Source organism: Mirounga angustirostris, unplaced genomic scaffold, assembly GCF_029215605.1.
Source record: "Mirounga angustirostris isolate CCGP_5_RB_7025 unplaced genomic scaffold, mMirAng1.0.hap1 SCAF_10, whole genome shotgun sequence".
Classification (NCBI taxonomy): domain Eukaryota; kingdom Metazoa; phylum Chordata; class Mammalia; order Carnivora; family Phocidae; genus Mirounga; species Mirounga angustirostris.
The window spans coordinates 112,998,033-113,024,683 of NW_026991718.1; the positions used below are offsets into that span (position 1 = coordinate 112,998,033).

Genomic DNA, 26,651 nt, shown 5'->3' on the forward strand with positions numbered 1-26,651 from the left:
GGGGCTCTCCTTTCCTGAACCGCAGGTCAGAACTAGAGAGCTGCTTTGGGAGCTCTTTCTGTGTTGATTCCCCAATTCCAGGTTTGGGCTGCCTTGAGACTAGGCCAGGGGATACCAGAGGAAACCAAAATGGTAAATTTGCTAGTTCACTAGGCCAGAAAATTCTGGCCTTCTTCCCCAATTTGCCTGCTAGTATTTTCTCTTCAGACTACTCATGTAGCTGCTACTTGTTCACAGGTTTTATTGCTGCATTCAGTGGGAGGAGTGTTTACCCAGAATTGGAACCAAAATTGCTTTTGAAACTAAACAAATTTAAGTATCTCCCAATTAGGGGCGCCTGGGTGGCTCAGTCGTTGAGCGTCTGCCTTCAGCTCGGGTCATGATCCCAGGGTCCTGGGATCGAGCCCCGCATCGGGCTCCCTGCTCAGCGGGAAGCCTGCTTCTCCCTCTCCCACTCCCCTTGCTTGTGTTCCCTCTCTTGCTGTGTCTCTCTGTCAAAAAAAAGTATCTCCCAATTAGTATAAAACAAAACTAATTTTTTTAAAGATTTTATTTATTGGGCGCCTGGGTGGCTCAGTTGTTAAGCGTCTGCCTTCAGCTCAGGTCATGATCCCAGGGTCCTAGGATCGAGTCCCACATCAGGCTCCCTGCTCGGTGGGAAGCCTGCTTCTCCCTCCCCCACTCCCCCTGCTTGTGTTCCCTCTCTCTCGCTGTGTCTCTCTCTGTTAAATAAATAAATAAAATATTAAAAAAAAAAGATTTTATTTATTTATTTGAGCGAGAGAGCTTGAGCACGCACGCGCGAGTGGGGGGAAGGGAGAGAAGGAGAAGCAGACTACCCGCAGGGGAGGGGGGGCTCGATTCCGTGACCCTGAGATCATGAACTGAGCCAAAGGCAGCCACTTAACCAACTGAGCCACCCAGGTACCCCCAAACTACTAATTTCTTTAGAATAATTTGATTTATGCTTAAAATCCTCATTTGTTGTAATTTACATTATAACTAAATACTGGCTCTCTTCATCACATTCCTTATGATGCTGAGGAGAGAATTCTTTACTAGCTAACACCATCCCAGATGGAAGTAATGTGGGTGGAGGTGCTCTCTTGATTGGGGGAAGTTCCTTGTGGAGATTTCTGGGAAATGTAGTCTTCTAAGTACCAAGCAAAAAACAAAAACAAAAACCCATGGGGACAGACAAAATTTATTTTAATGAGGATCTTAGAAATTATCTCCTGATAAAACAAATTGTATGGCTTCCTTTGGTTTTGCTTCAAGTGCAAAGAAGTCACATAATTTAAGTGGGCTTTAGGGCGGATAGAACATATTATTGATTGACTTGCTAATACAGCATTAGTTTTGGGGGTTTTTTTAGACAGCAGACCTTATTTCACATGGCTTTTTCAACAATTTCCTATTCCTGCTACAATTGCCCTGCCATGTTTTTCCACAAAGCATAATTAATGATGGCCATCTGATAGGAAAATTCAATTTAATAGAATAGAAGGAAAAATATAACCAACACCAAAAAAATTTATAGGCATAAGTTTCAAAATTATAGGCATCATTACAGAGTGGTGGATTTATCACAAATTCCAGCCACAGAAAAAGACTTAACTTTGAAAAGTAACACTAAATTTATTTTTTTTAATTTTTTTTTAAAGATTTTATTTATTTATTTGAGAGAGAGAGAACACATGAGAGGGGATAGGGTCAGAGGACGAAGCAGACTCCCTGCTGAGCAGGGAGCCCGATGCGGGACTCGATCCTGGGACTCCAGGATCATGATCTGAGCCGAAGGCAGTCGCTTAACCAACTGAGCCACCCAGGCGCCCCAAGTAACACTAAATTTAAAGTAACTGTTTTTTTTCCCCTGTACTTTGTAAGTACTATTTCTCACCAGGCCTGTACTGCAGAATCATGATATAAAGTGGGTAAAATCACTTTAAAAATTCTCTCTCAGCTTTGGTGGAGGGTAGAGGGTACAAGTTCAGCCTTGCCAAGAGTAGACAAACTTGACGTGAGAGTCTTAGGAGAGAAGGATGGCATCTGGCCTAGTGTTCATATGGAAGACTGGGCCTGGCACAATGTATGCTTGCTCTCTCATTCACTTAGTCAATATTTACTGAGCACCTGATAAGTGTCAGGCACTATTCTAGGCACTGGGAATATAGCAGGGGAAAGTACCAAGTTCCTTCCCTCAAAGAGTGTACATTCTAGTAGGGGTGACAATGACAGACAAATAGTATATATATACCACATGTCAGCTGGAAATATAGCAAAACTAGGGCAAAAGGAGTAGGGGAGGAGGAAATTACTATGTTATGTACGGTGGCCAAGGAAGGCCTCCCTGAGTCAGTGACATTTGAGCAGAGATCTGGAAAAGTAAGGGATGGTTTTGAGGCAAGGAATGACTGACCAGAGAGGCTGCTTCAGAAGAGCCCCTTCCTGCTGCACCCCACTTCTCACACATGGAACAGATAAACAGGTCCAGAGAGTAGTTCACTTTCTAAAGTTGCATGGCTAGAAGTGGAAGGGCTAGGCAGAGAAGCCACTTCTCTGGATTCTTTGGTCCCCTTATCTCCCCGGCATTAGCAGATCGAAGACAGAGGGAAAAGGTGTATAACGAACATTTAATTTAGGTTGTGATTATCTCTCCATGTTTTCAAAGATTCACCATCTTAATACTTCAAAGACAAACATTTTCGTTTTCAGATATTTAAGATTCTTGCCATCATTTTTCTTAGTAGTCCAAATGCTGTTCACATTAAATAAGTAACCCTGGTACTCAGAAGTGAAAAGTGTTCCTCACGGAATTCAGATGACATTACTATTTAACATAAGCCGGCAGTGTGCCAGGAAGTGAGATTGGTATCATCAACCCATGTTACGGATGAAAAAGCTGAGGCCCAGGGAGGTGAAGGCATTTGCCCGAGATCCCACAGCCTGTCAGTGGACAATGCACTTTCCTCCGTGCCTCATTGCCCAGCTCTAAGCACAGGGTGGCGTGTCGGTGCGAGAGGACCCCACCCCATGCGTGCTCGGCCCCGGCTCCCGCGTCCTCTGGAGCAAGATGCCAACTATCTCTTTAAGAAGGAAAGTGAAGACGGGCCGCTTACGCAGCTGCCAGCGAGCCGCCCACTGGCTGGTCCCTTCCATCCACCTCACCCTCCCCTCCCCTCCCTCCCGGCAGCCCCAGCCCTGGCGAGCCGCCTCCAGCAGGGGCTCCGGAGAGCAGGTCGGCGGCCTGGGCAGGGCAGCCGAAGCCATGGAAGCCTCCGCAGGTGATGACAGGGACCCCGGGGACCTCCGGGCCCCCCGCCCAGCTGCGCCCACCGCAGCGGCGAGTGCCGCGTGCGGTTGGGGGGAGGGGAGGCGCGGGCCGCGCCGGGGAGCAGACGGGACTGAGCGCCCGGCAGGCAGCCTGCCCTCCGGGCTTTCTGGCTTCAGCGGCCCAGCTGTCAGCTGCGGGGGGCTCGGCTGCCCGGTGTCCCCGCCCGCGTTCACCCGCCCCTGTCTGTGTGTTTTCCCCCACCGCCGCAGGTTGCTGATCAGGGCCAGACAGCTGCAGCCGCGACTGCAGAGGCGCTGCGCCAAGCGGGACCGGAACGGTGAGAGCCGGCGGGCTGCGGAGCGCCAGTGGACTCAGGTGAGGAGGCCGCGGCCGAGCCCGGAGGGGGCCCTGAGCTGCACCCGGCGGGCGGGCGGGCGGGCGGGGGCCGCTGGCGACCGCCGGCTGCGGTAGGATCCCTCAGAGGGCACCGGCCGAGGAGGAGTTAACTGTGACTCATTTTTACCCTCCCTTCATTCCCCCCCATCCCTCCCCCAAACCCTGAAAATCACTAATTACAGGATGCTGATTGCTGCAGGGAAGATGCCCAAGGTGGGCGATTAGGAGAGGTTTAGGGACCACCCCGTTCTTAAATGTCTTCCTCTTCAGGTATTTAGCAAATATTTAAGCCCCTTTCCTTTTTTGAGGAGGAGCAAGGGTACCTAGGGGTGAAAGAGGGGTGGAACCCCCCCCCCAACACACACACACCCAACCCAAGGTCAAGTGCCAATGACTGCTTCTTTACCACATTCTCTCCAGCGAAGCCTCAGGGCCCTGGAAAACATGCCCATGACCGCTACAGGGGGAGATCTGAGCCTCAGTCTCCCTGGAGCTCCCTCCGCTCCTCAGCAGAACACCTACTAGCCTGGGAAGCCCCATATTCCCTTCCTCAACCCTGCAGACTGAGGAGAGGCCTGGTCACACAGCTGCCTGTTTCCTCTGCCCTCTCTGCCCATCTGGAGGGTGGGATGGGCTAGAGGAGCTTATCAGGAAAAGGTGATCTCTGCAAGCAGGGTGGTGTAGGGAAAGTGCCAGAGATTGGGCTTCGATTCCCTTAGCCTCCTAGTAGGCCACCAGTAGCCATCTTAAAATCCTTTAGGCGTGGGTGTCTTGTCTGTTCATCTGTTAAATGCAGGAGTTGGATTCGATGGTCTGTATAGTTGTGATATGCCACTCAAGTAGCTCTTACATGTTAGGGGGGCCCCTCTAAAGCAACCCAGAATTTAAGCTTGGGTTTATGAAATAATTGGGGTTTCCTCAGTTGGTCTCTTTCAACTCTGGACTTCTCTAGTGAAACATGACCTTGTGAGCCTCATGGAACAGGAGGCATCAGACAGTCCTATAGTGGGGTGACCTTCGTGGGGTTACTTTCCATCCCCAGGCTTCAATTTCCTCATCTGTAAATCTGGGAAGAGACAGGCATGCCTCAGAGGGTTGAATGATGATTAGAGACATATAAGGAAGTATCTAAAACCATGCCTGTGCCCAGCACATAGTAGGTGTTCAGGGTCGTAGGACTTGAGAGATAGACTGGGGGAAGAAAGGAGGGGTGGCTGCTTTTAGCCTCTTCTCCCCCTCCCCCACCCCACCGATCTCTTCCGCATCCCTGCGGATGGCATCCCTGCCAGGGCATAATGAATGCTGGAGTGTGTTGGGCTGAGGGCCTAGGAAGCATCCAGGAGGTACAAACACTTCCACTGCAAGGACCGTGACATCATTCTAGCTAATGATGGACCCAAGGAGGCATATACAGTCCAGCACTGGGTTTGGAAAATCTTGGCATCCGAGGGCAAAGTCCCTAAGGGAAGAGAAGCATCAGAATCTTGTGTGCTGGCAGGGGTCAGGGCCAGGGCCTCCTGATCCCATATGGGGCCTGCTGTTCCTCCCTTGCCCTCCCTGCAGTCTCCCACTAGAATCTCCCTGAGACAGGCAGTGTTTGGTGTCTGTATTTCCTGTTCTTTATCTTCCCTCCTGCTGTCCTTTCAGCCTAGCAGTCACCCTTTCTTGCTCCAATTTATTCCACAGACACTCTGCCTCTTACAGCATGATAGAGAAGGCTCCCTGTAGGCTGGGGCAGGGCATTTTGCTGCTGCATCATTTGGGCCAAATGAAGTTATGTCCCCACCTGCCCTAAGTCCCCATTAGATTGTGAGCTCCTCCCAACAGAAGCCCCATCTTTTTCCTCTCTGTGTCTCCAACCTCTGGCCCATGGCTTGGCACAAAATAGGTGCTCAGTAAGTGTTGAATAAGTTTGAGGAAGTTATGTCCCTAAGCCTACTAGGTTAGGGAGAAACGGCGGGAATGTGTTGACAGTTGTCAGAAAAGCGCTGCTAAGCACAGGGCACTGTGCAGGTTGCTGGTTGCCATTAATCACTATTACTAATAGTGTCATTAGTGTAAGGCCAATAGCCAGCAGTTGGTTCACCTTCTCCTCGAGGCAGGCTGGAAGGGGCTCAGTGTGCCTGGCAGAGGGGTGATGTTGGCAAACAGATGGTGCCGCCTGGTTTAAGAGGAGCATGAAGGGAAGAGGGTTGGGAAGAACCTGATTCCAGCCCGTCAATGTGCTTGGAGGTATGGGGGCTGGGGGGGCAGATGAGGAGAATCAAGTGGGCCGAAGTGGACACGCAGTAGAAAATCCAGAGACCCAGGCCCCAGGTCTCACTCCACCCCTGCCCCATTGTGTGACTTTGGGCCAATCAGGACCTCTGGGTCCCCAGCTATCAGATGACAGGACTGGACTACTTGATCCCTAACGCTCCTTCTGGTTCTGACATTTTGTCATGTGCATTTTGTTAAATGAAAATGGGACAAGTATTATTACTCTTAGTATCATCTGTGGAATACCAGGCTGTTACCTACCTCGGGTGATCCTCGTCACAAATTATATCTATTTGAAAGATGGGGAGCCCGAGGTTGAGAGGGATTGACTTGGCTGCGGTTGCACAACTAGGAAGGGCAGCATATTACCTGACACCAGGTCTGTCTGACCCGGAAGAGCATGCTCTTCCGAAGGTTTCACTCCCTCACCCTGTATATACCTTGCTGTCATGGCTGGGAATTGTGTGTGCCCTTGCGCACCTGCCTCGGGGTTTGGAGAAGGGAAAGCAGTGAAGGGTTCGTGACCAGAAATCAGGTACTGCCCCAAAGTGATGACTGCAGGGGACTTGCTGGGTTGAAGAGCATGTACAGCAGGGCTGGGAAGCCCTCCTGTCACCATGAGCCGTGCTTTGCTGATGGGTGGTGGGTGCCCTTTCACTGCTGGACCTGAACGACAGTCACGACAGACACACTGTTTAAGTGCTCCCTATGTGTTGTGCTCTGTTTTATTTATTCCTGAGACAATCCCGTTATGACTTTTACCCATTCCACAAAAGAGAAAGCCAGGACGGAGAGACATAGAGCCTTGCCCAGAGTTACACAGCGAATGTGTGGCTAGCTGAGAAGGTTTAGCTGGGGGCACACTGTACTGAGAGTCAACAGGGTTGCTTCTAGTCTGGGCCCTCGCATTAACTGAGTAATTTTGGGTAAGCCAGTCTCCCTCCGGAAGTTGGCGTTTCCATCCTGCAGATGGACTAGATGCATCTATTGGCTCTAAAAGACCTAACTGCCACCTTGTCCCAGAATGGGGAGGGTGGGGGGATTCCTTGTCTAGCTAAACGTTGATCAGCATTTGCTTATTACTTCTTAGCCAGGCCCTGGGCTAAGCGCATGGGATCCAGGATAAAGTAAGAGGTGATCCCTAGTTTCAAGAAACTGATACCTAAGCAGGAGACAAACATCTAAACATGTAGGTATGATAAACCATCTAGGAGCTGTGATGCATACTGATAATGGTGTGTAATGGTGGGTCAGAGAGGGGAGATGATCTTTCCTACTCCGAGGGATCAGGAAGGCTCTAGAGAGATGATGCCATTGTCATGTCCTTGAAACTCTGAATTGAGTTTATGAATCACCATCATCCTCATCATCCACCCAGCTTAGGACCTTTCCAAACCGTTCTAAAGATTTGTTGGCTTTTGACCCCAGCAACACCAAAAGTGGCCACAGAGTCTGAGGGACCATTCAAGCTCACTCTGACACAGCTCTAGTGGAATAATCCATCTGTCCCAGGCGGATGAGAATCTTTCCTGTCTTTAGAGGCTTCTAGAGGTGAGACTCTGAAATTCCTCTTGGAAAGCCTGTCTAATGCTGGATAACTAAGCCAATAGGCTTGGGGAATTCTTCATCTCTATTCTCAGCATGCCACCTGTCTGGAGCACCTGACACCTGGAGAGGTGAAGGCATTTACCCAAGATTACTCAGCAAGGCTGGGATCATAACTCTGGCCTAATTGGGATTGTATTCCTGAGCCATATGGGGTCTTTCTGCATCCAGGTCACCAGGGGCTGGAGGGCCATTTCTTCATTTGATGGGCAGCTCACGCTGAGTGAAGGCTTAATGCCGGTGATATGTAGCTAGAGCAGAGAGCCCGTAGAGAAGAGGAGGCCTGTGTTCCCCAGGCTGCTGTGCCCCTGGACAGATAATTGATACAGCATTAGTTAAATGTTCAGCACTGTCCTCTGAATCAAGATGCTAAGCCAACCAGAAGGGAGTGTCTGGGGAGAAGCCTGGGGAAGTGGAAAGAGCCAGCACCAAGGCATCAGGAGACTCAGGTCCTCATCTCGGCTCTGCTCTGCCCTCAACTCCCTGGGTGGCCTGAGGCCAGGCCCTTGGCTTTTCCACACCTACAAACTGACAGGCAGAGGCGGGGGGTCTCTGAGGGCCCTTCAAGCGCTGACTGGCCAACTCTTTCTTCTGTTCTATAAGCTCTTCAGGGGGTGCAAGAGTGGGTAGGATACAGATAACTGTAACCCGAGGAGGAATGAGATAAATATAACAAGAAGCACAAGCAAATACTCTGCAGGCTTGCTGGAGGGAGGGGGCTCGGGGAACACTCAGTTCAAAAGCCACCTCTTCAAAGGTATGATGAGGTGCAGGTAGAGGTGATTTAGGATTGGGTTGTTTTTGGTTTTGTTTTTTTAATCAGGAGAAATAACAAAAGCACACTATCGTTCTGGGACTGGAAGGCTATATAGCAGAACAGTGGTTCTCAGACCTAGATTTCAAAGATCAGTACATTTGGGAATCTGTCCTAGCTTTGCCAACTTTATATTTTGCCAGATGGACATTCAAATGACACTTAAACAGATTTCTGTTTACTACCACTGCCATACAGTGAGAGAAAGAGCATTTTAACACCTCTATCCCCAAAGCAAGAAGGCTATAAAATATCAGTTAAAAAAAAAAAAGTACTCCAAATTAAATGCATTTTGCCTTATTAAAAACTCTACTGTCCATGTTTTGCTCCGTTTGTCACAGACGTGTTCTTGTGTTTGGCTCTGGAGTCACGCTGCTCTGTTTCCTATTCTGTAAAATGGGGACATGAGGCTATCTACCTCCTATTGTCACTAGGAGGTCTAGATGCCAGAATAAAACATGGCAAGCAGGGGACCTCAAGCTCCGTTGTTGACAGAGGCAGAACAGGGATTAGGGATTAGAGCACACTGCAGAGTGGTTGCTTGCAAGAGGCAGCTGCTGGCCTGCCTCTCTCGCCAGGCCAGCGTGTGGGGCCAGTGTTTTGCAGGTCTTCTGATTTATAAGACAGGACAGGGATGTTTGTGACATCTCTTGTTTCTTTTTTTTTTTTTTTAAGATTTTATTTATTTATTTGAGAGAGAGAATGAGAGACAGAGAGCATGAGAGGGAAGAGGGTCAGAGGGAGAAGCAGACCCCCTGCTGAGCAGGGAGCCCGATGCGGGACTCGATCCCGGGACTCCAGGATCATGACCTGAGCTGAAGGCAGTCGCTCAACCAACTGAGCCACCCAGGCGCCCACATCTCTTGTTTCTAAAATGTGGCCAACTAGGCAACATTTTTAAGTGCGCCTATTAAAATGCGTCTGTGGCAGGCCGTCCGTCGGCGTCCTCCGTGGAAAGTTCTAGATACCAGGCACCTGGGCTTCGTAGTTGCCGGGCTAGAGTGATGGCAGAGAAGGGCAACGAGGCCGGAACCGCAGGCCTGGGCCAGAGCGTCCGGCCTCCACGAGGCCGCATGACTTTGGCACTTTGTGATCTCCTGCTTCTGGGCCCATGGCTCTCAAGGCCCTCCCTGTGCCCTTTTGGGGTGCAGTGTTGGGATCGGGTCTCCAGGGGCTGAGGCCTCCAGACACCTCGCTGCCCCTCTCGAAGCTGGCGCTGGCCAGGCCTCCCTACCACAGGCGTTCTGGAAGCTGGGTCAGCAGCCTCTGAAGAGGGGACTTGGCTGGCAGCCTGGGAGGCCTGGCACAGAAGCCACCCTCGAGAGACAGGCGTGAGGAGAGGCTTCTGGCCACTCCTCAGTGCGGGAGGTGGGGGGCAGGTCCCATTCTTTGGAAGTCACCTTGGCCCTGCGGCCGAGGTCTGCCGCTGTCTGATCAGGTCGTGCTGCAGTCCGGCCACGAGCGCACTCCCCACGGACAGCCCTGCCGCCTGGCCGGCACAGAGGAGAAGCTGGCCTCTGCTCGGGGAGGAAGCCTCGAGCAGAGAAGGACCTCAGACGGGGTGTGAAGGGAACCTGGCTGGGATGTCTGAGGCGTGCAGCTCAGTGTCAAGGCCAGATTCTGGGGCGGCCACACTACGGCTGACAGGAGGAACTTCCCAGGGCTAGGCCTGCGCGGGCTTCATCTCCGGGGCCCAGCTTGAGCCATGCACACGGCGCGGGGGACTCTGGAAAAGTCATGAGCAAATGACAAGTGGCTTGGTGTCCCTTTTAGTTGGAATCCTGGATTGAGAGACTCTTAGAGGCCAAGTGGCAGTTTCAGAGTCAGCGTCTGTGTGTCCGTTTGTGTCCGTGTGTGTGTGTCCGGTTTCCTGAGAACGACTCCTGCTTGCTGGGGTTGCTTCTCCTTCTCTTTCCCCTGCCCCTTCCCCTCTTTCTCCTTCTCCCAGTTTTATTGAAGTGTGGTCAACAGGCAACAAGCTGCACACATTTAAAGTGTACGGTTTGGTAAGTTTTGACATGGTGTAAATCATCACCCCAGTTAAGATAACGAACAAATCCATCATCCCCCAAAGTTTCCTCTTGCCGCTTTGTAATTCCTCCCTCTCATACCTCCCCCATCCCCAGGCAGCCTCTGATGTGCTTTCTATCACTGTCCATGACTGTGCATTTTCTAGAATTTTATATAAATGGAATCGTACAGTGTGTGCTTTTTTGTTGTTTTTTTTTTGGGGGGGGGGTTCTGGCTTCTTTCACTTAGCATAATTATTTTGGGATTCATGTTGTTTTGTATATCAATATATTCCTTTTTATTGCTGAGTAGTATTCCATTGTGTGGATAAAGAAAAAGCATGATTAATTTATCGCTAATGGACAACTGCTGATGGACAGTTGGGTTTTTTCCAGTTTTTTGCTATTACAAATAAAACTGCTGTGAGCATGTGTGTAAGCCTTTGCATGGATAATACTTCCCTATTCTTTTGGGCGAATACCTAGGAGTGAAGTAGAAAGGCTGGATCATTTGGCAAATATATATTTAGCTTTTTAAGAAACCTCCCAAGAGTTTCCAGAGTGGCTGTACCATTCTACAATCCCATCTTCAGTGTATGAAAGTTCCGGTTGCTCCACATCCTCACCAGCACTTGGTATGGTCAGTCTTTTCAATGTTACGTGTTCTAACAGGTGTGCGGTGGGATCTCTTTATGGCTTTAATTGGCATTTTCCTAATGATGATGTTGAACATCTCTTTCTGTGCTTATTTGCCATCCATATATCTTCTTCGAAATTTCTGTTTAAACATTTTGCCCACTTTTAATATTTAATCATTTGGTTCTTGGTCTTCTTACTGAGCCGTAAGCGTTCTTTATACATTCTGGATGCAAGTTCTTTGTCAAATATGTATTTTGCAAGTATTTTCTCCCAATGTGTGTCTTGCCCTGGAGGGCCCAGTGGGAGTTACAGACTCAATGTGGGCATGCACATGTGGGTGAGAGAGAGAGAGAGAGGCTTAGAGGGAGACTGGCTTCCTGAGGGACTCCTGCTTCCAGATTTATGTCTTCTCTGCCACAGGTAGAAGACAGAAGGACAGCTCCTAGATGTTCTTAAAGCTCACACATCTCAACAGCTTCTCGGTCCCTGAGATCCCATGGGGTGTGGCGTCAGAGCCCACACAGACCTCTGATCTCGAGAGGAAGAGGGCCCATGGTGGAGTCCTTGATGCCTTTTGTTCCTTGACCCGAGGCAAGTTAGGTAACCTTTCTGAGCCGCCCTCACCTGGTCTGTAAGGGGGGCACAGCTCATGAGTGAGAGGCCAGTGGAGCTCTTTAGCTGGCCGTCCAGCTCCAAGGATGTGGAGTATGTGTTGGGGCTATCTGTTGCCATCAAAAGGCCTTTGGGAGGCAGAGGAGGAGGAGGAGCTCTGTACTCACTGAGGAAGGTTTGTTGGATTCCACCCTGGGCCAGGTGCGGGGGCTGTGTAGGCTGGGGCAGTGCCTGCTTGAAGGCTCATCGCCTCTTCTGCCAGAGCCCTCCGACCACTAGCCTGCAGCACGCATGCCGCTTACGCCAGATGCCTGTGGGGGGCGGGGGGGGGGGGCTTAGAAACCCTCAAAAGATGGAAGATTGTGGTCCACAGGTGAGCCTGTGTGCAAACAACCTGTGTCCTGTTGGTGTAAGAAGTGCTCTGAAGGGAGCGTGTGCAAGGGGCCTCCCAGGAGGAAGTGTGAGCTCCATCTCCCGTGAAGCTACACATGGGCATCCGTGCTCGAATTGAGCTTGGAAGACGAGGAAGAGCAGAGCTTGGAAGGGCTTTCTGGGCAGAGGGCACTGCATTGGCAAAAGCATGAGTCCACAGGGTGAGCTCAGTGAGATGGCTGGGAAGCAGATGTGATGGGAAACAGGCTGACAAGGAAGGCAGACGCCGGCTTAGCGCAAGCACGCCATCAAGTAGGGGGTGTTATCTCCATTTTACAGATGGGGAGACTGAGGTACCAAGAGGTCAAGGGAGCTGTGCCCTGAGGCTCGTGAGTCAGTCTCTGGCAGAGCTGAGTGTCCTGGCTCCTGATGCTCTGCCAGGCTGTGTCCCAGGAGAGGTGGAGGGTGGAGCCCTCTCAGGGCCGCTTTCCCGGTACCTGGTTTGAGCTCGTGGGGTTCTCAGGAAATCCCGGATCATTCTGTTTGGCTGCCTGACTTCCGTCAGCAGGTGTATGCTAGGCCTTGATTTGGAATCCACCGTGTCCCCGGCCCCTGGGAGACCCAAGCCGCCGGAGGCGTGATGCCCACTCCTCTGGGCCCTTGCAGGCTAAACGACATGTGGCCCCATTCGCGGGCCCAGGCGGGGTGCCGCTGCTCACAGCGCGAGGCCAGCACGGCCGAGGCTCTCTGCAGGCTTGTGTGGGTCAGGTCAGGTGTATCGATCACCACCCCTGACCCACACTAGGGTCCTGTGACTAAGGGGGAGAGTGAACACTGCACAGGCAGTGAGTCATGTCCACCACCCCGAACCTACCCAGACACCTGGGCTCCACCACGTTTCTCCCCCTGCCCTCATTCCCCACCACCCCTCTCTTCTGGGCCCTTAGGAGCCTCTGTCCTTAGTTTCTCTGGAAGCCATCTTTGCTTCTCTCACTCCCCCTCCTCTGTTCCCCTCTAGGGTCTCCTGGTGCCCCTCCCCATCCCTCTCGAGCCCATCCCCAGCACAGCTGGGATAGCATCAGCTTCTGTAAGATAAACCCAACCTTGTCATTCCTCTGCTCAGAACTTATAGGCTCCAAAGGCCCTCTCCCTGCGTCCAGCCTCCCTCTCCATTCCCCTGTGCCTTGAGCTACCCCTGGAGCTCTCCTCCTTCTCCGCCTCCTGCTGGCCCCCACCTCGCCCTGCATCTGGAATGCTCCTCCCCAGGCAGCTCCGCACCCAACCTTCAGAGCCCCGCTCCCGCATACCTCCTCCTGAGTTCTGTAGAGGGACTCTCTCCCTCCCATGCGCAGCCCCTCCCTGGCAAGAACTGTGAGTCCGGGGACCGTTAGGGAGGACTCAGCACACAGCAGAGGCTGGGTGAATATGGACTGAAGCCACCTGCCACATGGGGAAGGAGTGCCATCATTAGGAGAGAGGGGAGAGACTCCGGGGACTTGCTTTCAGGCCTGCTTGGAGCTAGGTCGCTCTTGAGCTAGGTGTCTCCAGGAGTTTCCCTGCTTGCCCCATGCAGGTGAAGACACTTGTCCCAAAGCTGAAGAAACCCAGAAAGATCATCGCGGATAATTCTCTGCGTTTGAGCTTGAACTTCTTGCCTTTTAAGAGGCAGAGCTAAGTGCCAGTGGTTTCGTCCAATGGGAAACACAGCTGATGTGCATATGTTATGGGTGGGAGAATCTTCTGGTAACTCAACCCTTTAGGAAAGCAGTTTGGCAGCATATTCATTGACGCTATAAACCCACCCCTGGGGATCTATCCTGAGGCAGTAGTTCTAAATACAGGAAAACAATTATGCACAAAGGTCTGCATGGTAGCATTCTTTTTGATAGTGAGAAAGTCTAAATATTCAACAAGGGAGAAAGTTAACTTAACCATGATGGACCCATGAAATGGAAAATTATGCAGCCCATAAAATACTTTTTATGGGGACGCCCGGCTGGCTCAGTCGATGGAGCGTGCGACTCTTGATCTCAGGGTTGTAAGTTCGAGCCCCACGTTGAGTGTGGAGGTTACTTTAAAAAAATAGAATCTTTAGAAAACATATTTTTTATAAAGAATATGCCATGGCATAGGCAATTCTTAAACTATGTTAAATTTTTAAAAGATATAAAGGTGCATATATACCATGGTTATAGCTATGTAAAAGTAATTCCCCACCTCCCCTCAAAAACATTTTTTTCTGTGCTTAGAAAAAAACTGGAGGAAGCAGCAATGAATTTAACCAGTGGTTTATCTTTGAGTAGCAAAACTGTAGGTTGTTTTTTTTTTAAGTGTGCTACTTTTATAACTATAATAAATACCTTCGCAATTCTAACTATATTTAACCTTTTAAAATTATCCAGTGGGAGCTAAGGAAGTCCCTTTCAATTTCTTGAACTTCTTGGAATGAATCATTCACTTGTCTCCAGGCCCTTGGTTTATAAAATAAGGGAAAGAAACTAGCGTTCACTGGGGCGTGTGTGCCAGGCTCTTCACACGCATTATCTAATTCAGCCTTGCCAGCGGATACCCCATTTTGCAAATGAGGAAGCTAAAGCTCACAGTGGATCCTCTGCTAAGAACTAGTTTTTGCCCCAGGACAAAGCCCCTGCTTGGCATGCCACCCCCCACCCCGGGGGGGCCCCTTATGATAATGAAGATCTTCACCTTGGCAGGGGAAGGGGGGAGGGGGAGGGGGGTGGGGCAGCACAGGTGAGAGGGACACCTGAGAGCACTGTGTCAACAGAGTCTGTACAAGAGTTTATCTTACAGGGTGGGGAAGGTCAGCTCACCAGCAGGTGGGGAGAAGAGTTCTGCTGACTGCAAGCAGAGCAGGTGTGCTTTTTAGCTCTCCGTCCGGCCCCAGCAGCCTTCTGCTGAACAGGATCTCCCCCTCAGCCCACATCCCCATTCTGCAGGTTCCCAGCCTCCTGTGCCTCTCAGTGCCCGGGATGCAGAGCTGCAGGTCTAGGGTTCGAGTCCCGGCTCCACCACCGACTTACCTGGGGCCTCGGGCGAGCACCCCCCACCCCCCACTTACCTGTAAAGTGAGATTGGACGAGACCAGAGGTTCCAAACTCCAGCACTAGGCAGCTAATGAGCAAAATAGCCGAGGTGTGAGAGCAAGAGGGCCGATAAGAACACTAGCAAAAAGGAGCCGCCTCCCAGCCTCGGTGGGTCAGTGCCATGCAGGAATGCAGACGCAGAGAGGCAAGATCTTTTGGGGTGTTTAAGACAAGCCAGAAATCTGGATTTTTTTAAATACAAAATGTCTCAATTTATTAATGTCGACTCAGATGAAAATATGTACATATGCAGGCCGAGGGAAAGTGGTCTACTGGCATGATGATATGGCCTGTGAGCCCCATCTGGGACCTCTGGAGTCACCTGTCTCTGGCACCTTTTGGCTTTGGCCATCTGGTTCCTGGACTCCTAGTCTACAAATGGAGACGGTGCTAGGCAGAAGGAGGCTCAGGCCTGTCAGAGGAGGAAGGCCAGTCCGCTAAGGAGGAGGTGGCCCTAAGTGGCTCCCCTGGGCCCCCTTACACACCCTAGGCAAATGCGTGGGCTTTAAAAGGCTCTGCCCTGCTGCCTGCCAGAAACTCAATCCCAGCTGTGGCTTGTGTGCTTGGCACGGTGCTTGGCAGTTGTCGTGCACAGCCTCGCTTCATCATCGTGACCATGATGAACCTCACACGCCCACAAGGAAGTTGGCCCTGAGTGTGACCCACCGGAAGGCATACAACCCCAGCTGTGCTGGGAGTTGAATCCAGGAGTGTCTGCCTCGATCCCCTGAGCTCCTCCTACATGTGGTCGTTACACCCCTCGGGGGGGACCTGGCAGGTGCTGGTGCGAACGATGGTGTTTGGTACCTGGAACCGAGCACATGTGGAGTGGGAGTACATCGTGCATGCTGTGTGTGCAGATCTGTGTCCTGGAGAGCTGGACTTAGTATAGGCAATGCTTGTTCTTTGCACTGGTATGTTCTGCGAAGCGGCTGCGGACCTGGAATTAGTGACCGTGGCTCCTGAGGGAGAACACGGGGCTGGGTTCCTGCGAGCCCCCAGTCACATTGTTCCCATCAATGGGCCAATGCGTCACCTTGTTTTAGGGTGTTTCTGTCTAAAGACACCTTCTTTAATATAACTTGTTGATGTCATTCACATGGAACTCACATGGACAGCACTGTAATTCCTACTGCACAACATCACCTGACACACCCATTTTCTCCGGAAGGCAGAAAGCGGCATCACCGCTTCTCGTGCATGGGAACACTAGCCTCCACACTACACTGCGGGTCGTTTTACACAGCAAAATCACCAACAAGAAGGACAAAAATGTTTTTAAAAATGTGGTACTAAATAGGCTGCAGAAAGGACCTCTTAGCAGTATAAGAAGTGAAACGAGGTTGCCTTCGCCCCACAACTGGAAACGTGCACATCAGGAACTCCCATTCTTCACCCCATTGTGCGTGTCCGTGCAAGAACCACGGGTGTTGATTCGGGGGATACAGATCATTTTTAGTGAGTAGGTGAATTCGCAAATCCAGAATCCGCAGATAGTGAGGCTCCATCCACTCTAATTGTGTCTCCTTCATCTTTCTCTGGGGGCTGCTACCAGGATTAGGAGTTGTCAGCACAACTACTTGGACTTTCTGGTGTGGAGATGTGATTTGGAGGGGCAGCTGCACCGATCCTGGGGCCCCCCTGGTGCTGCCACCTCGTACATACCAGTGGGTCCCCCGAGCCTGAGCTTCCTTGGTAGTAAAATGGAGAGGACACTCCCTAACCTGTGGGGGGACGTAAGTGTGAATTGAGAGCATAAATGTGGAGCCCCCAGGACTCCCGGGGGCCTGGTGAGGTGCTAAGTGACTGCTTTCATCCTTTTCCCTCAGGGGTGGTTATTAAGGGTTTTGTCCTCCAGTCCGTGCTACATCCTGATGATTCAGATGACCTCTGGCTCATGGTGTAGCAGGAGAGACAAGCCCCCAGATAAGACACCATGTATACAAAAGACTGTAATAATATTAACCAAGTGCCATAGAGGGTTTTTTGTTTTTGTTTTTGTTTTTTGCCCCGTTTTGATTTGCTAAGAAGCCTGCACGTACATGGGTGGTGACATCAAACCAAGTGCATACACACCCACTTATTCAGCAAATATTTATTGAGGGCCTGTGATGTGCCAGGCACTGGTCTAGGTGCTGAGAATTATATAAAGAACAAAATGCACAGACATCCTTACCTTCCTGGAACTTATATCCTGGAAAGAAAGTAAATGCAGAAATATCTGTTGCTAAGGGCTTTGGAGAAAATGCATGAGCAGAAAGAAGGAGTGCTGGAGAGGGAGGGTTGTATTTTAAACAAAGTGGTTGAGGCAGGTTCACGGAGAAGGTGGCCTTGGAGTAAAGACCTGCAGGGGGAGAGAGAATACACGGGGCAGAGATCGGGGAGAACATTCCAGGCAGAGGGAACAGCCTGTGCAAAGGCCCTGAGTGGGAGTGTGGCTGGAGCAGCATGCATGAGGGGAGCAGGAGGTGAGGTCAGAGGGAGAAGGAGGGGGGACAGGATGCAGGGCTCAACATCAGCCAGAGTAAGGACTTTGGCATGCATTCCAACAGGGGACCATTGGGAAGGGTTTTGGGCAGAGGAACGACATGACCAGATTCATACTCTAAAAGGATCCCTCTGGCTACTGTGTGGAGCTTGTAGGGCTGAGACTGATGCATCACCCGGAGGGAGCTGGTGGCTTGGGCCAGAGACGAAGCGGGGAGACCTCACATCCAGAGCAGGACTTTGTATTTTGGACACGTTCATCTTTTTTAAATTTTATTTTATTATGTTATGTTAACCACCATACATTACATCATTAGTTTTTGATGTAGTGTTCCATGATTCATTGTTTGCGTATAACACCCAGTGCTCCATGCAGAACGTGCCCTCTTTAATACCCATCACCACTGTGAATTGTGGACATGTTCATTTTTAAGACCTTCTGTTAGATCGAAGTGGCAATGTCCTGAAAGTCTGCCATTTGGTAGACAATGATTGGTTTGTGACTTTTTCTTTCTTTTTGCCCGTGGACCTAAGTGTATATAAATGATTCTGTAGTCAGGAGCCCCTGAGATACCAGCTATTATGATATTTCAGATTAGACTCTGGACTGGGGTAAAGATGTGATATATATGAATAACATTAAAAGAAGACTAGATTTAGGTTAATAAATAATTACTACTGTTTGTGGAATGCTCTCTATAAACTGGGCTCCTGCTAGGCATTTAGCGACCTTCCCACTAACCATGACCATGCTCATGCACAACAACTGGAAGTAGCCCCACTTTACAGATAAAGAGACAAAGGCTCAGAGAAGTCAAGTCCTGCTGTCATAGAGATAGTGGGTGGTGGGGTTTGGAATTCAAATCCAGCTATATTTGAGGCCAAAACCATGGTTCCTTTCTTTTAGATTATGAAATCTCTTAACCTCATTCAGAGAACTTTCAACATAGAACATAGATGTTTGCGGAATCTACCTTTTAAAGCATTTTTAAATGTTCATTTTCGGTAAATGAAGGGGTGGGGCAGCCCCTCCAGAGAGGGAAGATTTCTTGAGAGAAGGGTTTATATGATTACCCACCCTCCTGTAGCAAGTGTGAGCCATACCGGGCCCCGCCAAAAGCCCCAGACTTTAGCGAAGGTGAAAGAATTGGACCTGACATGGGAAATGCCCGCTGGAAATCAGCCAGACAAGGATCAGCTGCTGAGGATGGCAGGGAAGCCAGCAGCTGGGAAGGAAAGGGGCCCTGGGAGGAGAGACGAAGCGTGGCTGACAAGGGGGGGCGGGGGGCCATGGTTCCTGGGCTCAAACAGGAACAGTTGGGTAAGTGGGACTAGTATCCCCGCACACAGCCCCCAGGACCTTCAAGGAGCTGGATGAGACTTGGCTCCCAGCAGGAGCAGCGTGCCCAGGATGGTTGGTGGGATGGGAATCAGCTGGCCCACCTTCGGTCTCATGTCCCTGTCCCGCAGCTCACACCGTGGCCTTTGGCAAGTCTGCGGTTTTCTGCTTAGGAAAGTGTGGCAGTTGGACTAGATTGTGGGGCAATGCTCAGAGAGAGGGAGGGCGAGCCAGAGGCAGCAGGAGGTGATGTGGGTCCCAGGAAGATGGAAGCCCTCTGATCTCGGATTGGGAGGGGGCTGTCTCCATGGAAAGGGGCTGTGGCCCCGGGCAGAGGGGATGACAGGCTCACATCCCTTCAGTCCTTGTGTCCCATGTGTTCATATGTCCTGCAGCCTCCCGTAGGCAGAGCACAGCACACACAAGGTGCCCCAGGTAGGCTCTGGGGGCACCGTCTCCCCTTGAACTTGCAGGTTCCCGGGGGGCACTCCTTCCCCACCGCAAATCCCATGCTGAAGTGTCTCTTGTAGCATTCACTTCAAGATCCTTATGTCTCCTGGAGAACTGGTTTGCTTCTTGCTCTCCCATAACCACGAGAACAAGAAGACTGGGCATAATTTCTTGTTTTGCATTGGTGGCCAGGAAGCTCAGAGCTGCATCTGAACCTCGTCCACGGTGCATCGTCATCACGCTGTGGCAACCCCTTCTGCCCTCCCGGTTTCGGTGTATGTTTTATCATGTGCCATCATGAGCTGCCCTAAAAGTGGGTGGGATGTACACGGTCTTACCTCTAGGCCTCTCTTCCATGACTTTTTTACCCAAAAAGCTACCTTTTGTTCTTACTTTCTAGAACTTCTGCCTGGATTCAAATGAGGGCAAGGGGTGGGGGCTCGTCACTGGCGTCAGGAGTGGGGCTCCCAGCCTGGTGCTGGACACAAACCTCAGACAGATCTCAGGCTCCTCTCTGGGTTTTATTTTCTCGCTGTACAATGATAGGTCGTGACAAAGTCTACCCAAGATCCCTTCCATTCTGGACTTCTGAGAGTGTGTTCGCCCTGTTGGTACTTGAGGGTAAATGTGGGAGTGGGGAAGGGGGCCAGGCGGAGACCTGGACTAATGGGAGAGTCCCTAGACATGGAGGCCCCGCCATCTTCCCCTTCCTCTGATGCTTTAGAGCTGGAAGTTCGGGAGGAGGGGTTAGGGAGAGAAGCCAGGCTCAGGCTTGACAGCTCTATCAGCCAGGAAGCCCAAGAGAGCATATGCTGCGGCCAAGGTCGCTGAGGACCTCCATCTGCCAGAGTCACTTGCCAGGAAGCCACTGAGCTGGGGCCAGCAACAGAGCCCCCCGGCTCCCCTACCTCCCCGTGGGTGTCTGTAGACAGGCAGCCCTGGAGCAGCTGCGGGGGGTGGTGTGGGATGGAAGCCAGTGTTCCCTGCTGCCCCCTCCCCACATAGGAGGCCACCCCGGGGCAGCTGGCCTGGGAGAGGGTGCCAGGAATTTCAGAGTCACTCCTGGGCCTGCTCTGACAAGCCCGAGGTGGTGGTAGAGCAAAGACTCTCTCTGAAGAAGGGAAAAGAGAGATCCCCCTTCAGGAGGGAGGCCGTGACAGAAAGAGCTGGAAACTCTCAGTCCTCCGATGGCCCAGGACTTCCCCAGCCATCCATCAGTCCGCTCCCTTGCCTGGGTCCTGAAGAGATAGGTGGGGTCAGAAGGGTGACTCCCACCAAATGCATGGTGGCTGAGACTCAAGGTCACCAAGAGGAACCAGGTGAGGTGGCCGGGAGGAGCTGAGGGTCCCTCAGTGGAGGAGGGCTCACTGAGCCCCCCCGGGCTAAGAGGCAGGATGCTGCTTCTGCTGAGGAGGTGAGAACGGTGGTCTTCATGGTGAGGGCTTCTCCTTTGCCCTCAGCCTGGGTTCCGGGGGGTGCAGGGAGAGACACTGGCTAGGGGAGAGGCACATGAGAAATTTCTTTTTTAACGCTGGTCCTTGCTCTGCTTACCTCCTGTTTTGGTGGTGTCCTACCTTGTAGAAGCACCCTGTCACCCCCTCTCTTCCACCACACTCTTAGAGTCTTCTAGGAAAGCAGATTTCTCCTCTCTTGTGCAGCATAATGCTATGTATCCCAGTTCCATTGTATTATGAGACCTTCTGATGCAGTAGAAATGCGGGTGCCAACGGCCTGGAGGTCCAAGGTGTGACCTTGGGCAGTCTTGCCACCTCTGCGGCTTCAGGTTTCCCACGCGTCAGACGGAACAGTGTCCACCCGGCCTCCTGCGCGGGGGACAGGAGAGGATCAGATGGGCTGGTGGAGACACAAAACTTCAAAAGGGGCAGCCTCCATCTCCTGTCTCCTCCGGGCTGACCCAGAGTCAGGAGTGCCAGGAAAGCTCCCAGGGCCGGCTGCCTGAAGTCAGGCAGAGGGTTGGAGGGGCTGCTTCTAGTTCTCACCCCGTGGCACCTGGCCGGGCCACCCTAGGCAATTCCCTTCCCCTTTTTGGACCAGGCCTGTCCTTTTACAACTGTTCATTTAAAACATATATATTATGTAGGTTTAAAAAATGTGTTTTTTATTGTGATAAAAGTTCATACATCATAAAATCCCCCTTTTAAAATGTACAATTCAGACAATGGAATATTACTCAGCCATGAAAAAAATGAAATCTTGTCATTTGCAACGATGTGGATGGAACTAGAGGGTATTATGCTAACCGAAATAAGTAAATCAGAGAAAGACAATGAGCATATGCTCTCACTCATATATGGAATTTAAGAAACAAAACAGGATCATAGGGGAAGAGAGGAAAAAATGAAACAAGAAGAAACCAGAGAGGGAGATAAACCATAACGGACTCTTTTTTTTTTTTTTTAAGATTTTATTTATTTATTTGACAGAGAGAGACACAGCGAGAGAGGGAACACAAGCAGGGGGAGTGGGAGAGGGAGAAGCAGGCTCCCCACAGAGCAGGGAGCCCGATGTGGGGCTCGATCCCAGGACCCTGGGATCACGACCTGAGCCGAAGGCAGACGCTCAACCGACTGAGCCACCCAGGCGCCCACCATAACAGACTCTTAATCATAGGGAACAAACTGAGGGTTGCTGGAGGGGAGGTGGGTGGGGGGATGGGGTAACTGGGTGATGGGCATTAAGGAGGGCACATGATGTAATGAGCACTGGGTGTTATATGCAACTGATGAATCACTAAATTCTACCTCTGAAACTAATACACTATATATTAATTAATTTAATTAAAAAAAGGAATACCTCCCCCCCCAAAATGTACAATTCAGGAGGGTTTAGTATATTCACAGAGTTGTGATCCATCACTACTATCTAATTCCAGGACATTTTCCTCTTCCCCAAAAGAGATTCCCACTAGCTGTCATGCCCTCTTCCTCCTTCTCCTAGCCTTTGGCAACCACTGATCCACTTTGGGTCTCCACCGATTTGCCTGTTAGGGACCTTTCATATAAGTGGAATCAGACCATGTGTGGTCTTTTGTGTCTGGCTTCTTTCATTTGGCATATTTCACGGTCACCCATGTTGCGGCAGGTGTCCCATCCGCCATACGTACCACGTTTGGTTCATCCATTCCCTGGACGCTGGCGGACTCGTGGGTTGGTTTTCTCCTTTCAGCTACCGTGAAGAGTGCTGCTATTCCTAAACAAGTTTTTGTGCAAGGTTCTGTTTTCTGTTCTTCGGGGTATCTACCTACCAGGGCAATTGCTAGGCCACGTGGTAACTCTCCGGCTAACATTTTGGGGAACTGCCACTGTTTCTCTCGGCCGCCCCGCCTTCCCATCAGCAGGGCATGAGAGCTCCAGCTTCTCGCCTCCCACCCCCACGCTGGTTATTGTCCGTCTCTTTGATAATAGCCATCCTTCTAGACAGGAAGGGCTCACTGTGGAAAATACACAGTACGTAGATTTTAAGCAGCAAAACCTTTTTAGCTAGAGCAGCAATCTGACTGCAGATCTCGCCTGTGTGGAACGGATGCAGGAGGGGGTCCCTGCAGGCGAAGAGGGGAAGGAGCCCTGAGCCCACCCTCCCATTCCCCCCCACAGCCCCAGAGGCAAATTCTCTGGATGGTTTGCAGCCCCCCGCAGGGCTTGGGGCCCCGAGGCTCGCCAAGGTCGGGAATCTGAGTCTAATCCCTGAAGGCCGCCTGTGGAGTGGCCGTCGCAGCCCTCAGCCAGGTCCCGCTGGCCTTGGGCAGCCCCCCGGGGGGCTGTCTGTCCTGCTCCCAGCTCCGGATCCAGCGCCGAGGGCACCTTGTGCAGGGCACAGGCAGCGAGCTGGAGAAGTGCCACCGCCACCCCCTTCCCAAGTTCAGGAAGAAAGGTCCTCCGTTTCTCTGAGGGTGCGGCCAACCGCGGGGGGGCCGGTGGAAGGTTTACTGAGCTCCTCAGCCGTGGAGAGCCCCCGGGGGCACTAATCCTCTGAGACGCGGAGCACGGCTCCTGGCACTGACCCAGGCGAGCCTTCCACCTCCTGCTTCTCCCGGCTTTGACATTCGAGGGGCACCGGGCGCGCTGCTGTTCTGCCTTCTCATGTTGCCTTGGCAGAGAGAGGACCACCCCCCCAAGTTCTGTTCTGTGGATCGCAAGGCTCTGCTTTCCACAGCTGTCAGAGGCTTGAGTCATGAGACACAGATTGTTCTGTTCCCTTGGATTTCAGGATAGCTTTCTTCTTTTACTGATGGCCGAGTTTTTGCAAAAAAAAATCATTTCTAGTACATACGGGGACTTTCACTTAGCTAGAATATTAGATTAACGCAAGTACCTGGTTTCTCCCCCATGACATGTTGATTGAGTAAAAGGCCACTGAGTCTTTGAAGAATGCAGCTTTCTCATGTTGCAGGGGGGAAGCTGAAACCCAGGAGCCCTAGGAACGGAAGAAGAGAGCATTCACTGGAAGTCCATCATTTCATTAACAGCCCAGATTCAGAGAAGGTTGGATCCAGAAGTGTCCTAGAGACCATTTAATCCAACTCCTGGCCTCCCAGTCGTGCCTGCTTAGACCATTGTGTCACTAACAGTTGTGTGTTGATTGTGTTTATTTTTATGAACTCCCCCGGAGGGTGGTGTTCCCTGAGATTCGACCCAAGGCATGGTATGCTGAGTGGTCACGACCGTGAGTGATGGGAGAAGTCCAGGGGAGAAGACACGCGGGGCAGAGCCTTGCAGAAGGCGCGTGACGTGTGCATGAGGACAGGGCAGGGAGCGGGCTGCAGGCTGGACCGACAGCCCGTGAGGAGCTGCAGGAATGACTGACGGGGCCTTTCTGGGGGGCCACTGAGAGCACGGGGGCAGGGGTATAGAGGAGCGGGCCTTGAATGCCAGAATCAAGCATTGTGCCCAATTTTTACGTAATCGGGGGCCCCTGTTGCATCTGGAGGTTTCATGGCTTCCTCTGTTTCTGCTGTCGCCCTGACCCGGGCTCTTCTCGTGTCTCACCTAGGAGGTCTCCATAACCTACCTGGTCTCCCTGCCTGTATTCTGCCAGCCACACTCCACAAAGGCCCCCTGCCCAGGGGCTTTCTGAACTGCAAGTCTGATCATGTCCCTCCCCCTTCCAAGGCCCTTCCTGGCTTCCTGTTGCCCACAGGACAACAGGACCCTGCCTTAGGTGGCGCTGCGTGGCCTGGCGCTGCTTCGTCCTGCAGCCTCACCCCCACCCTGCCTCTGATCTCACCAGGCGCCCTGGTTCCCTCGGCTGTCATGCCATTGAACTACTCACTGCCTTTGCCCAGCCTCCTCCTTCTTTCCCACTTGCTTTCTCCGACTGACGAACTCCTATTCATCCTTCAAGACCCAGTGTAAATTTCTTTTTGGACAAGCTTTCTCTGACCCCTGAGAGGTCACGTGTGATGCCTTGAATGTGTTCGTGTTTTGAAGCTCACGTCGTGTTGCAATGATCTACTTCCAAGATACTGGCGATTCCCGCTTTTGAGTGCGTGTTTTGTTGTGTGCTGGGCTGAGCCCCAGGCACGCATTATCCTGCCACAGTAGCCCACGAGGTGCATCTGTCACAGATGAGGAAGCTGAGATGCAGAGAAGTGGTGTGACGTGCCCAAGGCATGCACCTGGAGGGCGACAGAGCTGGGATTTGAGCCCAGATCTGTTTGACTCTATTTCTGCATCCTTCTGTCTCCTGTTCCCTGGATCCCGCTATATCCCCCGGACCCCCACGGTAGGCCTTCGGGAACCTGCAGCGTGTGTGAGGCACTGATCAAAGGGGGCGTGCAGCAGCGTTGTCATGGTGCGGGCAGGATGGGGAAGAGGAGGGAGGCTGGATGAAGGGGCTGGCTTTACTCTGGTGTTGAGGTGATAAGAGACTCTGAGCCCAGCTCCCCAAGGTACGCCTTCCCTTCCCTTCCAAGCAGCAGCCTCTGGCGGCCTGGGCACAGGGCTGTGGGATCCAGGGGAGCAGGCAGGAGGCCTGGCGACATATGCCATGGCAACCTGCCTCCTCTCTGGGGCCCGGAGCGGGAGGAAGGACTGGAGAGAGCACGCCCAGCTTTCTGAGTAGGATCCTGGAGAGGTGGCTCCCTTTGAGCCTGGGTGGCTTCTGCCCTCCCATGAGGGACCCCCGCCTGCAAGGTCCCATCCCAGCAGGGGAAATGCCACTTCCACCTCTGTCCCGGAGGAATGGCCAGCTCTGGCCTCCCAGGAGACCATTGGGTCCATCCAGGTTCAAACGCTGTCCCCCGTCCCCCAACCTGCACCCCCTGGGCCAGGGAGGAACGAAGAGGGAGCACAAGAGGAGGGAGGTATGGGGTCATCAAGCGAGGTAGGAGCAGGGACAACTGAGACAAAGCCCTCATTGTACCGAGGCCACACTCGGCTCCAAGGCAAACCGGGCATGTTGCCTGCCTCCCCGGACAGAGGCCTGGGACTCCACCTGGAGTTTCCGAGCTCCCTAGCAACCCTGGCCCAAGCTGCCTCTGAAGAGTGAGGCCGGCGCTCCGACCCGAGTCCTGCCTCTGCCAGGCTGTCCTCCTGCAGGCACCGGCCCCTCAGTGCATCCTCCCAAAAGCAAGAAGGGAAGCGGGGAGGCTGCCAGGGAAGCCAGGCTGCCTGGGACTAGAAGCCAGGGTCTGTCTGGCCCTGCAGCTCGGCCACCTCGGGCCCAAATGTGATAAATGTGATAACACATCGCCCTTCTGGGCCCCCCAAGCCATGCCAGGAGGCGCGGAGTCGTTGGTGGCCTTCCTGACAAGTGAGGGCAGCACTGTGGTCCCATGATTCCTCCTCCAGGGGCTGGCCTGACCGTGCCTGCGTGACCGGGGACGATGGGTGGGACATGTCCCCGAGCTGGGGTGAGCAGCTCAGGTCACAGGCCTGGTGTCGGCAGCTCCTGGGCCCGGCACCCGACACCTCCGGGCAGACAATGCCGGCTGTGTCCGGGCCCTCCAGGGGCACAGGCTCTGCTCGGTGTCACAGCCGGGAACCAGGCCACCTGAGCGGTGCCTTTGTCCCCTCAGGAGGCAGGCCCGCCACTGGGCAGGATGAGCAGGCTCCCCGGAGGCCCTGACGTGGGAAGGGGTGGTGCCCGGCCAGGGGACTCCGGAGTTTGAGGCCCGGCCCCTGGGCATCTGGTGTTGTCTGGTTCCCCTGTTGGCCCGGCCACACGCTGGGGTTGTGACTGGGGCGTGTGCCTCCCTCTCGGAGGCTCAGGTTCCTCATCTGTAGGGGGACTAATCACAGCACTTCCTCATAGGGTTTTTGGGAGGAGCCAA

General features: G+C 52.3%; 1 protein-coding gene across 3 annotated transcripts in view; it reads left to right on the top strand.

Moving 5' to 3' along the window:
- The first annotated feature begins 3,171 nt into the window (after positions 1 to 3,171).
- SNPH (syntaphilin) overlaps positions 3,172 to 26,651 on the top strand; it is a 36,260-nt gene continuing 12,780 nt past the window's right edge. For all 3 annotated transcript variants that reach the window (XM_045883856.3, XM_064572999.1, XM_064573000.1), the window contains exons 1-2: positions 3,172 to 3,284; positions 3,544 to 3,649. The gene's annotated coding sequence lies outside the window, so the exon portion shown is untranslated. The remainder of the gene's footprint in view (positions 3,285 to 3,543; positions 3,650 to 26,651) is intronic.